This window comes from Salvelinus namaycush, chromosome 2 (assembly GCF_016432855.1).
Source record: "Salvelinus namaycush isolate Seneca chromosome 2, SaNama_1.0, whole genome shotgun sequence".
Lineage (NCBI taxonomy): Eukaryota > Metazoa > Chordata > Actinopteri > Salmoniformes > Salmonidae > Salvelinus > Salvelinus namaycush.
In genome coordinates, this window is record NC_052308.1 from 9323955 (window position 1) to 9337143 (window position 13189).

Genomic DNA, 13189 nt, shown 5'->3' on the forward strand with positions numbered 1-13189 from the left:
TTTGTGGGGATATGTTTTATATATCAACGATAATCAAGTTTTCTCTTTACTGAAAAATTCTGAGTAGGATTTGACTCTGCCCTGCTCGACTCTACTCTACTTTGACCTGCTCTACTCTGCCCTGCTCTGCTCTACTCTGACCTGCTCAACTCTGCCCTGCTCTACTCTGCCCTGCTCTGCTCTACTCTGCCCTGCTCTGCTCTACTCTGACCTGCTCAACTCTGCCCTGCTCTACTCTGCCCTGCTCTACTCTGCCCTGCTCTATGCCCTGCTCTGCTCTACTCTGACCTGCTCAACTCTGCCCTGCTCTACTCTGCCCTGCTCTACTCTGCCCTGCTCTACTCTGCCCTGCTCTATGCCCTGCTCTGCTCTACTCTGACCTGCTCTACTCTGCCCTGCTCTGCTCTACTCTGCTCTACTCTGACCTGCTCTACTCTGCCCTGCTCTATGCCCTGCTCTGCTCTACTCTGACCTGCTCTACTCTGCCCTGCTCTACTCTGACCTGCTCTACTCTGCCCTGCTCTGCTCTACTCTGACCTGCTCTACTCTGCCCTGCTCTACTCTACTCTGCCATACTCTGCTCTACTCTGCCCTGCTCTACTCTACTCTGCCCTGCTCTACTCTACTCTGCCCTGCTCTACTCTACTCTTCCCTGCTCTACTCTGCCCTGCTCTACTCTGCTCTGCTCTATGCCCTGCTCTGCTCTACTCTGCCCTGCTCTACTCTGCTCTGCTCTATGCCCTGCTCTGCTCTACTCTGCCCTGCTCTACTCTGCCCTGCTCTACTCTACTCTGCCCTGCTCTACTCTACTCTGCCATACTCTGCTCTACTCTGCCCTGCTCTACTCTACTCTGCCCTGCTCTACTCTACTCTGCCCTGCTCTACTCTACTCTATGCTTCCCTGCTCTACTCTTCCCTGCTCTACTCTGCCCTGCTCTACTCTGCCATGCTCTACTCTGGCGAGTTACGTCATCTTCTGTTGGGCGCACACCGAGACGGCCCCTCCGATGGTTCCTGTACGAATCGATGGCATTGACACCAGCGCTCTGCAGGACTCCGGCAGCATGGTGACCCTGGCCCACCCGCAGTGGCTCACACGAGAGGGGAAGGAGGAACCGGGGCACACTGTGTACACGGGGACACGAAGAGGTACCCAACGGTGCCGGTGAGGATAACCACCCAAAGGGGGGAGTGCCAGATGCGCGTGGGAGCTGTTCCTAACCTACCCGTGTCCATTCTCCTCGGTCGAGACTGCCCTCTCTTTCAGGCCCTGTGGAGGAGGAACCTGGGGAGGCGAGCACGGGAGGTAGGAAGAAAATTAAAAAGGACGGTGGCCGGTGAAACCCAACCCCTGCCACGAGAGGTGTCCACTGGGCCCGAGTCGGACCCGGAGGAGGGAGACGACCTCGCTCCGGCAAGCGAGCCACCGTGCGAGGAAGACCTCAGGCTCCCCTTTATGGAGGTGGAGGCCCTAAACGGACCTCCCGACACTGGAATCCTCACGGGTCAGTTCGGGATGGCCCAGTTAGAAGTCCCCAATCTCCAGAACGCTAGGGGCCAGGTGATTGCGGTGGATGGCGTACTGTTACCTGGGGTAAGTGATTGGCACTACCCCCACTTCGCAATCAAGCATCATTTATTGTATCAGGTAGTAAAGCATAATGGGGAGACAAAAGACTTGTTACTCATACCCAGCCAGTATGTTAGGACTGTGTTGCAGCTTGCCCACACCCACCTGCTTGGGGCACACCTGGGGATGGAGAAAACCAGGGAGCAGATCGGGAACTGGTTCCACTGGCCCGGAGTCAAGCGCGCCGTGGAGGACTACTGCCATAGTTGCCCGGAGTGCCAGATCACAGCTCCAAGGGTGAATTATCGAAACCCTTTGGTTCCCTTGCCCATTAGAGGAGTGCCATTCGAGCAGGTGGCAATGGATCTGGTGGGTCCGTTGGTGAAGACCGCAAGGGGACACCAATACATCCTGGTCATTGTGGATTACGCCACCTGGTATCCTGAGGCAATCCCGCTACGCACGGCGGCAGCAAAAGGTATCGCACGGGAGCTCTTCCATTTATTTAGCCGGGTGGGTATTCCGCAGGAAATCCTGACGGACCAGGGCACCGCGTTCATGTCTCAGGTGATGAAAGATGTCTGCAATCTGTTACGAATAAAACAGGTGGGGACCAGTGTGTACCATCCACAAACGGACGGGCTGGTGGAACGCTTCAACAAGACCCTAAAACAGATGCAGAAGAAGGTCATTGAGAGAGACGGGAGGAACTGGGACCAGCTGCTGCCCCACCTGATGTTTTCAGTGCGCGAGGTACCCCAAGCATCCACGGGGTTCTCCCCCTTTGAGCTCCTGTATGGCCGTCGGCCCCGCAGGCTGCTGGACCTAGCCAAGGAGGTCTGGGAAGAACAGCCAACCCCCCTTCGCAGCGTAGTAGAACATGCGGAGGAGATGAGGGAGAGGATGACAGCGATTTGGTCAGTGGTGAGGGAGCACATGGCCCAGGCGCAACGTGCCCAGGAGCGTGTCTACAACCGGGGGGCCCAACCACGAGAGCTCCAACCAGGTGAGAAGATCTTGGTGCTGATCCCTACAACAGAGAGTAAATTCCTGGCTACGTGGCATGGACCCTACGACATCGTTGAGCGGGTAGGCGACATCAACTATAAGGTCAGCCAACCGGGACGGAGAAAACCCCTCCAGCTTTACCATGTGAATTGACTGAAGAAATGGAACGCACGCGAGGCACTGTGCGTAACGTGGACCCGGCCACAGCAGGGCCCGCCCTCGGTCGAAGTTGCAATGGGGGAAGACCTCAGCCCGACCCACCGACAAGAGCTCAGAGAGTTGGTCCGAGGTGCCGGGGCGTACGGATCTCGTGGAACATCATATCCACACCTGTCCAGGAGAAAATGTGCGTAAACGGCCATATCGGATACCAGAAGCCCGGAGGGTGGCAGTCCAGCGGGAAGTGGCAACAATGATAGAAATGGGGGTACTGGAGGAGTCACACAGTGAGTGGTCTAGCCCCATAGTGCTGGTTCCGAAGCTGGACGGAACCATCCCCTTCTGTAATGACTTCCGGGGCCTGAACGAGGTCAGTAAGTTCGATGCCTACCCCATCCCCCAGGGGGACGAACTGATCGACCGCTTGGGGATGGCGAGATATGTCAGCACCTTGGACCTGATGAAGGGGTACTGGCAGGTGCCACTGGCAGCGGCCTCCCGGGAGAAGACTGCCTTCTCCACCCCGGGGGGGGGGGGGGGCTATACCACTACCGGGTTCTGCCTTTCGGGCTCCACGGGTCACCAGCGACCTTTCAGCGACTCATGGACCGCGTCCTGCGGCCAAACAGTGAGTACGCAGCTGCTTATCTGGACGACATAATTGTGCACAGTGACAGTTAGGAGTCACATCTTTGTAGGTTACAGGCCGTGGTGGATGCGCTAAGGCATGCAGGTCTGACCACGAACCCCCACAAATACAAACTGGGCTACGCCGAGATGGAGTACCTTGGCTATCAGATCGGGAGGGGAAATGTGAAACCCCAAGAAAAAAACGCTGCCATTAGGGGATGGCCAGTTCCCGAACCAAGAGGCAGGTGACCCAGCACGGCAATGCGGACGTCCTATCACGGAGGGATGCAAACCTAGCCCTTAGCATGCCTCCCTACCAGTCAGGGCTAAGGGGGGGTATCCCAGGAGGTCTACCCCGGGGGATGGTAATAGAGGGGAGGTACGTGAGGCGACGTTGGCTCCCTCTGCTGGGAATACGTGAGCTGGGCACCCCGACACAGACAGCTCTAAGTGGAGATAATTAGAGGAAAGTGCCAACCAGGCGTGGAGGCCAAATAAAAGAGCACGGTGGCCAACCGCAAGAGAGAACGTGGAGAGACCAACACCAAGCCACAGTAGAGAAGAAGGACCGAGCCAAACCTAAGTGATTTTCTTTGTTATGTTTATTTTCTGTTTTAGTAAAGTTGTTTTTGCAGACTAAAACCTCCCTGTCTCTGTGTCAATCTCTGCATGCTCAACCCAACACCCCACGGTTTACCACAAGATGATTAATATGAGTGTGGAAGGAGAGTTTACAGTCTAGTCAGACACCTAGGTATTTGTAGGTGTCCACATATTCTAAGTCAGAACCGTCCAGAGTAGTGATGCTAGTCGGGCGGGCGGGTGCGGGCAGCGATTGGTTGAAGACCATGCATTTAGTTTTACTAGCGTTTAAGAGCAGTTGGAGGCCACGGTAGGAGTGTTGTATGGCATTGAAGCTCGTTTGAAGGTTTGTTAACCAGATGTATACAGAATGGTGTCGTCTGCGTAGAATTGGATCAAGGAATCACCTGCAGCAAGAGCCACATCATTGATATATACAGAGAAAAGAGTCGGCCCGAGAATTTAACCCTGTGGTACCCCCATAGAGACTGCCAGAGGTCCGGACGATGGTTGACCGAGTCGAAAGCCTTGGCCAGGTCAATGAAGACGGCTGCACAGTACTGTCTTTTATCAATGGCGGTTATGATATCGTTTAGTACCTTGAGCGTGTCTGAGGTGCACCCATGATTAGCTCAGAAACCGGATTGAACAGCGAAGAAGGTATGGTGGGATTTGAAATGGTCAGTGATCTGTTTGTTAACTTGGCTTTCGAAGACTTTGGAAAGGCAGGGCAGGATGGATATAGGTCTGTAAGAGTTTGGGTCTTGAGTGTCACCCCCTTTGAAGAGGGGGATGACCGCGACAGCTTTCCAATCTTTAGGAATCTCAGACAATACGAAAGAGAGGTTGAACAGACTAGTAATAGGGGTTGCAACAATGGCGGCGGATAATTTTAGAAAGAGAGGGTCCAGATTGTCTAGCCCAGCTGATTTGTACGGGTCCAGGTTTTGCAGCTTTTTAAGAACATCAGCTATCTGGATTTGGGTGAATGAGAAGCTGGGGAGGCTTGGGCAAGTAGCTGCAGGGGGTGCGGAGCTGTTGGCCGAGGTTGGGGTAGCCAGGAGGAAAGCATGGCCAGCCGTAGAGAAATGCTTATTGAAATTCTCGATTATTGTGGATTTATCAGTGGTGACAGTGTTTCCTAGCCTCAGTGCAGTGGGCAGCTGGGAGGAGGTGCTCTTATTCTCCATGGACTTTACAGTGTCCCAGAACTTTTTGGAGTTAGAGTGGCAGGATGCAAATTTCTGTTTGAAAAAGCTAGCCTTTGCTTTCCTGACTGTGTGTATTGGTTCCTGACTTCCCTGAAAAGTTGCATATCGCGGGGACTATTCGATTTTAGTGCAGTACACCACAGGATGTTTTTGTGCTGGTTGAGGGCAGTCAGGTCTGGAGTGAACCAAGGGCTATATCTGTTCTTAGTTATACATTTTTTGAAAGGGGCATGCTTATTTAAGATGGTGAGGAAAGCACATTTAAAGAACAACCAGGCATCCTCTGCTGACGGGATGAGGTCAATATCCTTCCAGGATACCCGGGCCAGGTCGATTAGAAAGGCCTGTTCGCAGAAGTGTTTTAGGGAGCGTTTGACAGTGATGAGGGGTTGTCGTTTGACCGTGGACCCATAGCGGATGCAGACAATGAGGCAGTGATTGCTGAGATCCTGATTGAAAACAGGAGAAGTATACTTGGAGGGCAAGTTGGTCAGGATAATATCTGTGAGGGTGCCCATGTTTACGGATTTGGGGTTGTACCTGGTGGGTTCCTTGACAATTTATGTGAGATTGAGGGCATCTAGCTTAGATTGTAGGACGGCCGGGGTGTTAAGCATATCCCAGTTTAGGTCACCTAGCAGAACGAACTCTGAAGATAGATTAGGGACAATCAATTCACATATGGTGTCCAGGGCACAGCTGGGAGCTGAGTGGGGTCTATAACAGGCGGCAACAGTGAGAGACTTATTTCTGGAGAGATTAATTTTTAAAATTAGAAGTTTGAACTGTTTGGGTACAGACCGGGAAAGTATGACAGAACTTTGCAGGCTATCTCTGAGGTAGATTGCAACTCCTCCCCTATGGCAGTTCAATCTTGACGGAAAATGTTGTAGTTGGGGATGGAAATCTCAGAATTTTTGGTGGCCGTCCTAAGCCAGGATTCAGACACGGCAAGGACATCAGGGTGTGCTAAAGCAGTGTGTAAAACAAATTTAGGGAAGAGGCTTCTGATGTTAACATGCATGAAACCAAGGCTTTTACAGTTACAGAAGTCAACAAATGAGAGGCCCTGGGGACACACAGGGCCTGGGTTAACTTCTACCGACTCAGAAACCCGGATCCGGGAGCACCCCCCACCTCCCCCACCAGTAAAAAAGCTGAATAGCATTGCTAGCATAGCGTCACAAGTAAATACTAGCATCTAAATATCATTCAATCACAAGTCCAAGATACCAGATGAAAGATCCACTTCTTGTGAATCCAGCAATCATTTCTGATTTGTAAAATGTTTTACAGGGAAGACACAATATGTAAATCTATTAGCTAACCACGTTAGCAAAAGACACCATTTTTCTTTGTCCACCATTTTTTCTCTCCACCAGTAGCTATCACCAATTCGGCCAAATAAAGATATTGATAGCCACTAACCAAGAAAAAACCTCATCAGATGACAGTCTGATAACATATGTATTGTATAGGATAGGTTTTGTTCGAAAAATGTGCATATTTCAGGTAGAAATCATAGTTTACAATTGCACCCACCATCACAACTCGACTAGAATAAATACAGAGAGCAACGTGTATTACCTAATTACTAATCATAAAACATTTCTTAAAAATACACAGCGCACAGCAATGGAAAGACACAGATCTTGTGAATTCAGACAATATTTCAGATTTTCTAAGTGTTTTACAGCGAAAACACAATAAATCGTTATATTAGCATACCACATGTGCAAACGTTACCCGAGCATTGATTCAAGGCAAAAAGAGCGATAGCATTATCACCACCAAAATGTATTAATTTTTTCACTAACCTTCTCAGAATTCTTCCGATGACACTCCTGTAACATCATATTACAACATACATATAGAGTTTGTTCGAAAATGTGCATATTTAGCCAAAAAAAAAACGTGGTTATACAATGAGAATAGTAGCAAAACTGGCCTGAAAATGTCGGGCGCCATATTGGACAGTGATCTAGTCTAATGAATAAATATTCATAAACTTGACTAAAAAATACAGGGTGGACAGCAATTGAAAGACAAATTAGTTCTTAATGCAATCGCTGAATTACATTTTTTAAATTATCCTTACTGTGCAATACAGGGTGCGCCAAAGCGAAGCTACCCCAAAGAAAATGGCGGAATATGCGTTTAACATTTTTCTACAGAACAACGATTTATCATCATAAATAGTTCTTACTATTAGCTGAACTCCCATCAGAATCTTGGGCAATGTATCCTTTCTCCGGTCTAATCGTCTTTTGGTCGAAAGATGTCCTCTTGTCCCGTCGAAATGGCCACTAACGTTCGGCATGTACTAGAAAAGTGCCCAGCTCTTGGAAGTGCGTCACAAAGAAATGCCAGAAAATCGCACTAAACGGATATAAATTGCTATAAAACGGTTTAAATTAACTACCTTATGATGTTTTTAACACCTATAACGAGTAAAAACATGACCGGCGATATATTACTGGCTAAACCAAAGCTTGGAAAGAGGCCAGTCCGACGTCCATCGTGCGCCAAGCGCAGGGAAGAAAAGACATGTACTTCCGCTCTTTGGTCTTTTATACAGGCCCTGATTGCGCAATCGACTCCATTCAAATTGTCACCACTTACTGACATCTAGAGGAAGGCGTAGGCAGTGTTTGTATCCCCATAGCATTCACAGGGACATTAAAACTGACCTGGGACCAGAGGCCAAGATTTCTGAAATCTCACTCCCTGTCAGGAAAAGTGCTGTAGAATGAGTTCTGTTCCACTCAGAGACATAATTCCAACGGTTATAGAAACTAGAGAGTGTTTTCTATCCAATAATAATAATAATATGCATATTGTACGAGCAAGAATTGAGTACTAGGCAGTTTAATCTGGAGACCAATTTATGCTAAGTCGAAACAGCACCCCCTATATTCGCAAGAAGTTAACCTCCACATCACCTGAGGAACAGAGGAGGAGTAGAACGAGGGTACGGCTAACGGCTATTAAATCTGGTCGTCTAGTACGTTGGGGACAGAGAATAAATAAAAGGAGCAGATTTCTGTGCATGGTAGAATAGATTCAGGGCATAATGTACAGACAGGGGTATGGTAGGGTGCGAGTACAGCGGAGGTAAACCCAGGCATTGAGTGACGACTCTGCCCTGCTCTGCTATACTCTGCCCTGCTCTACTCTGACCTTCTCTGCTCTACTCTGCTCTACTCTGCCCTTCTCTATTCTACTCTGCCCTGCTCTACTCCCTGCCTTCTCTGTAGGCTTATTAAGAAGTGCTGGACCATGACTGACACTTTTAGTGGGAAGCAAGTCAGCTCCTGTGCATCAACTTAGGCAAAAGTAAGTCTAAATCTGTATCACAATTCCATCCGTGTGTTTAATTAATAAACATACTGGTTCCAGTTTCTCTTGGAACAAAAGCGATGTATGCTGGCTGACCACCCATCCCCTGAGCCCCCCCTTCCCATCCTTTCTCCAACCCTTAGCTAGGCTGCTGTCGCTCTCTCACAGCCCTGTCTAGCCCTGGCCACAGCACCGCCTGATAAAAAAATCTGGGACACAATGCTTAACAAATATGCATCCCTATACAACCCTGCAGCCCTGTAACTCCTTACAAGAGGCAGGCAGCCTCCCTCACAGCTTATAGTAGTTGAGCTTTGACTTCCACCCCAAATGTAATGACAGAAATTAAGAGATGATCATATTAAAATGATTACTTTATGGTGAGTGAGGGGATTATCATATAACTGCAGAGCAAAATCAATGGTGTAAATTTAACTGAAAGTGAAAAATCTGCACTATTTTTATTGAACATATGATTCCCACAGTACTGGTGTTAAAGTAACATTTTTTGAAAGTATTAAAGATTTGACTCTTGCACTGTTCCCCATTTTACTCTTAAGGTGTTCAAATGAACTTGATTGTGGTGTTTGCATAGCTTTACTGTAGAGTAATATGCAACACCTCAGTGTAAAACTTGATTCAGAGTAAACTGGACCCACTCTGCTTAGTGCTGACTCTGTTACACTTTCTCAGTGTAAGAAATTCACACCTGTGGTTTCACAGTAAATCATTTTGGGGTGTTGTTTTAACACTGTATGGTGTAAAGCCTAATTTGCATATGCATTTGCCCATGACTACATGTGGCTTTCACCAAGTGAATTCCTAGGCAAATGTTATCAATAAAAATTCAATGACAATACATATACAGTATCAAAAGGTCTTAGATATTGGCCTAGCTGATGGCCTAGTTTTACCCTAACACAGTGGTGTTAGGCAACTCCTGGTTTACAGGCCACATTAGGCCTGCAAGTTACATTATGTTGGCTTGCAAAGTGATGTGTAATTCAGCCAGAGTTAGAATATCCAACAATTGGAATTTTTATTCACCCGCAACCTGCATTCAGAATGACTGTCAGGGTTAGGAAATGTGATATAAGAACACTACCTAAACCATTTAAATAGGAACAACCATTTCAGTACCGGGTGCAATACATCGAACTAACTGATTGGATTAGTTTAGAAAAATGTATGTTATTTATCTTTGTGTTGCATATGATTAATCAATAAATCAATGTACATGCAAAAACAGATACTTAAAAACAATCAAAAAAATCGACCTGCAGTAGAGCATGCTGGGAAATAGGATAATGAGGGGCGTGGTTTTGATAGGACTGTTTTACTCTCCAGTGTTAAACAATAACTCTGGTTATTAACACCAACGCTGGTGGTCTTACAGAGTGAATTTAACTCCTGAATCAACACTATAAGTGTAACACTGAAAATCAACACTAACCAATTTGCTGTGTGGGAGGGAGGGAGGGAGGGAGGGAGGGAGGGAGGGAGGGAGGGAGGGAGGGAGGGAGGGAGGGAGGGAGGGAGGGAGGGAGGGATATGGTGGTAGGGTGGATGGGGGGAAGGGGGTAGCCATACTGCCTGGAATCCATGTTGGCACAGATTCCCACCTACCATCATTGGTCTTTCAATAGCCTCCTCAGCTGTTCAGTCCCACAGCTCTGTCAACTCTCCCTGGTATGTGCTCAAATTTCACTTTTTCTCTTTGTCAGCTCAGAAAAGCTCAGAATCTGTGCTTCCCACGATACACACCCATACAGTATACCAGGAAGGCAGGCAAGCACTAGCAAACCAAAGTTAATCTGCAACAGCATGTAAACAGCCATTCTGTACTGAAAGACTGCAGACGAAGGCCATACTGTTAGAGACAGATTTGAGGTGATAAAACCAAGAGTTATATCTGGGTCGATTCTTTTAGGATTTGCCGTCTGGCCTCTTGTAGTGCATGTTCATCTAACAAGATAATTCTTTGACTCTCGATCTAGCGATGCATGTAATAGAACAGGCACAATCTCATATTACTGAAATAAACATGTTCTCACAAATCAACATGATTTGGCTGCTGCCTCTGTTACTTGTGTTTGAATAGATTGGAAAACAGCAGACCAGTGTGTGCCATGGTTTAACGTTATCCATATGACAACTTAAGCGTCACATAATGATCACGGGTCTCCAGAAGGAGAAGGGTTGGGAGGACTGACCGATGGGTGCTCTGACAAGTGAAACTCAGGAATGATTAGATGATTTAATCTGGTTCTCAGTCACAGTGTTAACAATGTAAGGAATCCCATCTGTATGGCTAAATTAACTAATGTTGATTCCTCCAACACCAGAGTATGTTGATACAAGAGTGAGAATTTTTTTTTCCTGCAAGGTTTTGCTCCCAATTTTAAATGTATTGAAGTGCAAATGAGTCTACCAACAACGTCTTTGGTGGTAATTGTTGTTGACTCCTCTTTTACATGTTCAATCCCACATCAAAAAGAAAACCCATAGACCTACTGAGCATGTTGCAATGACAAATCTGTTACTGAGCAGCCTTCTCAATTTGAAGAGATCTGTACCATTTTGCAGGATGAGTAAATTTTTATTTTGTATTAAAAAAAATTACAGCCTTTCTGCTACATATAGATACATGTTCCGTACATGCTACTTTTATATACAGCAATTACATAACAATAATACATTACCGAACATACGCTCTTTAAACCCACCCCTCAGCCACTCTCAGCTCATCCCACCTATCACCATAGACCACCCTCGTTTGGTTTCCATGTGTCATATATATTTCAATTGTACTGTGATGTTTTACATGAACTTCTAACCTTTCTAATTATACAGTATCCACAGATTGTGAGCTAAAGATGAAAACCTTTCCTATGAGTATTATTATATTATTGATTTACTGACTATGGCTTTCCAAATCACCCAACACTGCTATTTGTAAGGTTAATCTTAAGTGAATGTTGTGATTTTTTAACCATTCCTGAACCTGTGACCAGAAACAAGCTACATAGGGGCAATACCAGAATAAATTATGTAGTGATTCTGTCTCTTCGCAGCAAAATCTACAGAGCTGAGATTGTTGTATGCCCCATATACAGTGCATTTGGAAAGTATTCAGACCTCTTGACTATTTCCACATTTTGTTACGTTACAGCCTTATTCTAAAATGGATTAAATTGTTTTTTTCCCTCATCAATCTACACACAATACCCCATAATGACAAAGCAAAAACAGGCTTTTAGATATTTTTGCACATTTATTAAAAATAAAAACAGAAATATCACATTTGGCATAGGCCAGAACCATGATTTTTATTTAACTAGGCAAGTCAGTTAAGAACAAATTCTTATTTACAATAACCCAGCAACAATTGTGCACCGCCCTATGGGACTCCCAATCACAGCCAGATGTGATGCAGCCTGAAATTGAACCAGGTATTGCAGTGACACCTCTTGCACTGAGATGCAGTGTCTTACACCACTGCGCCACTCGGGAGCCCCATAATTTAATACTGCCACCGTTCACTCACACATTCAAAACCTCATAGGTCTATTGCATATCTACGAGGGAGCTTTTTAAGAGAGAACTAAGCAAATAACATGGGAAACAGTCAGAAAAATACAATAATAACAATAACAATAATAATAGATAACATTGATAGAAATAATAACAGAACAATATTATAGATTCATGCACTTAAGAAAGTCCACGCAAAGGTTATAAGCATGTCAGCCCAGCCTACTCAGTTCATTGGATCCAAAAAATGAAGCGAAAAATACCTATAAATATGGCAAGACCAGTTCTGGGTACAACAGCTTTAAACCAAGACCCGTGTGTAGCGTGAACCAAAAGGTAACCTCAGTAGACAACACCAATTGATGAGGAGTGATAGCAATCAGTAAATAATAAACAGGAACTAGTTTGCTTTATGTGTGTCCTAGCAGTCCTCAGTCTGAACCAGGATGGTGGTGAGGGCCGCCAGGCAGGAAGAAGAAAAAGAGTCCTCTCTCTCCAACCTCTCCGAGGTGAGAATGAACTACACACACACTAAAAGTGACCTCTGTGGCTTCGGCTCAGTGTTCACCATTTAAAACTCACTCTGGCAACAAAGGCCTCAATTTCCCACAAGCTCCTCCAATTCTATTAAACCCGCTGAACGCTAAATAATTGAGCCTCGTATTTAGCCAGTCTTATCTCGGTGGGGTGTCTAGCTCCTTTAAAGCGTCTGTTTGCACTCACACGTCCCATCGTCCCCCTGAGACCTGTTTCCTCTCCGAAGCTGAAATGGCCCCGGCCCAACGATAGCTCCTCAGCACCCTTCATTAATCCAGATTAAAACAGACATCATCTCCTAAATTGACTCACACTCAGCATCATTGTGGACGGTTCTTCAACAGTACACTGTGTTATTGAACAGAGGACAATGACTCTGACTCACTTTGTTTGGATGTACTGGAGAGAGCGTTTAAAGGCCTCTGAACGCCACTTTATTGTTTATTGATGCATTTTCAGGTTTGGTTTTACTACACGCTCCACTTTGTTCATCCATTAGCTCTGCTTCTCGTGCTGTGTCGTTGATCAGTGCTTTCTGAGCAGAGCGGCTCCTCCAGATTGAGCAGACAGACTGCACTTGCTGTCTACACACATTTGTCTCTCCGCTTTGCTCTTAAGG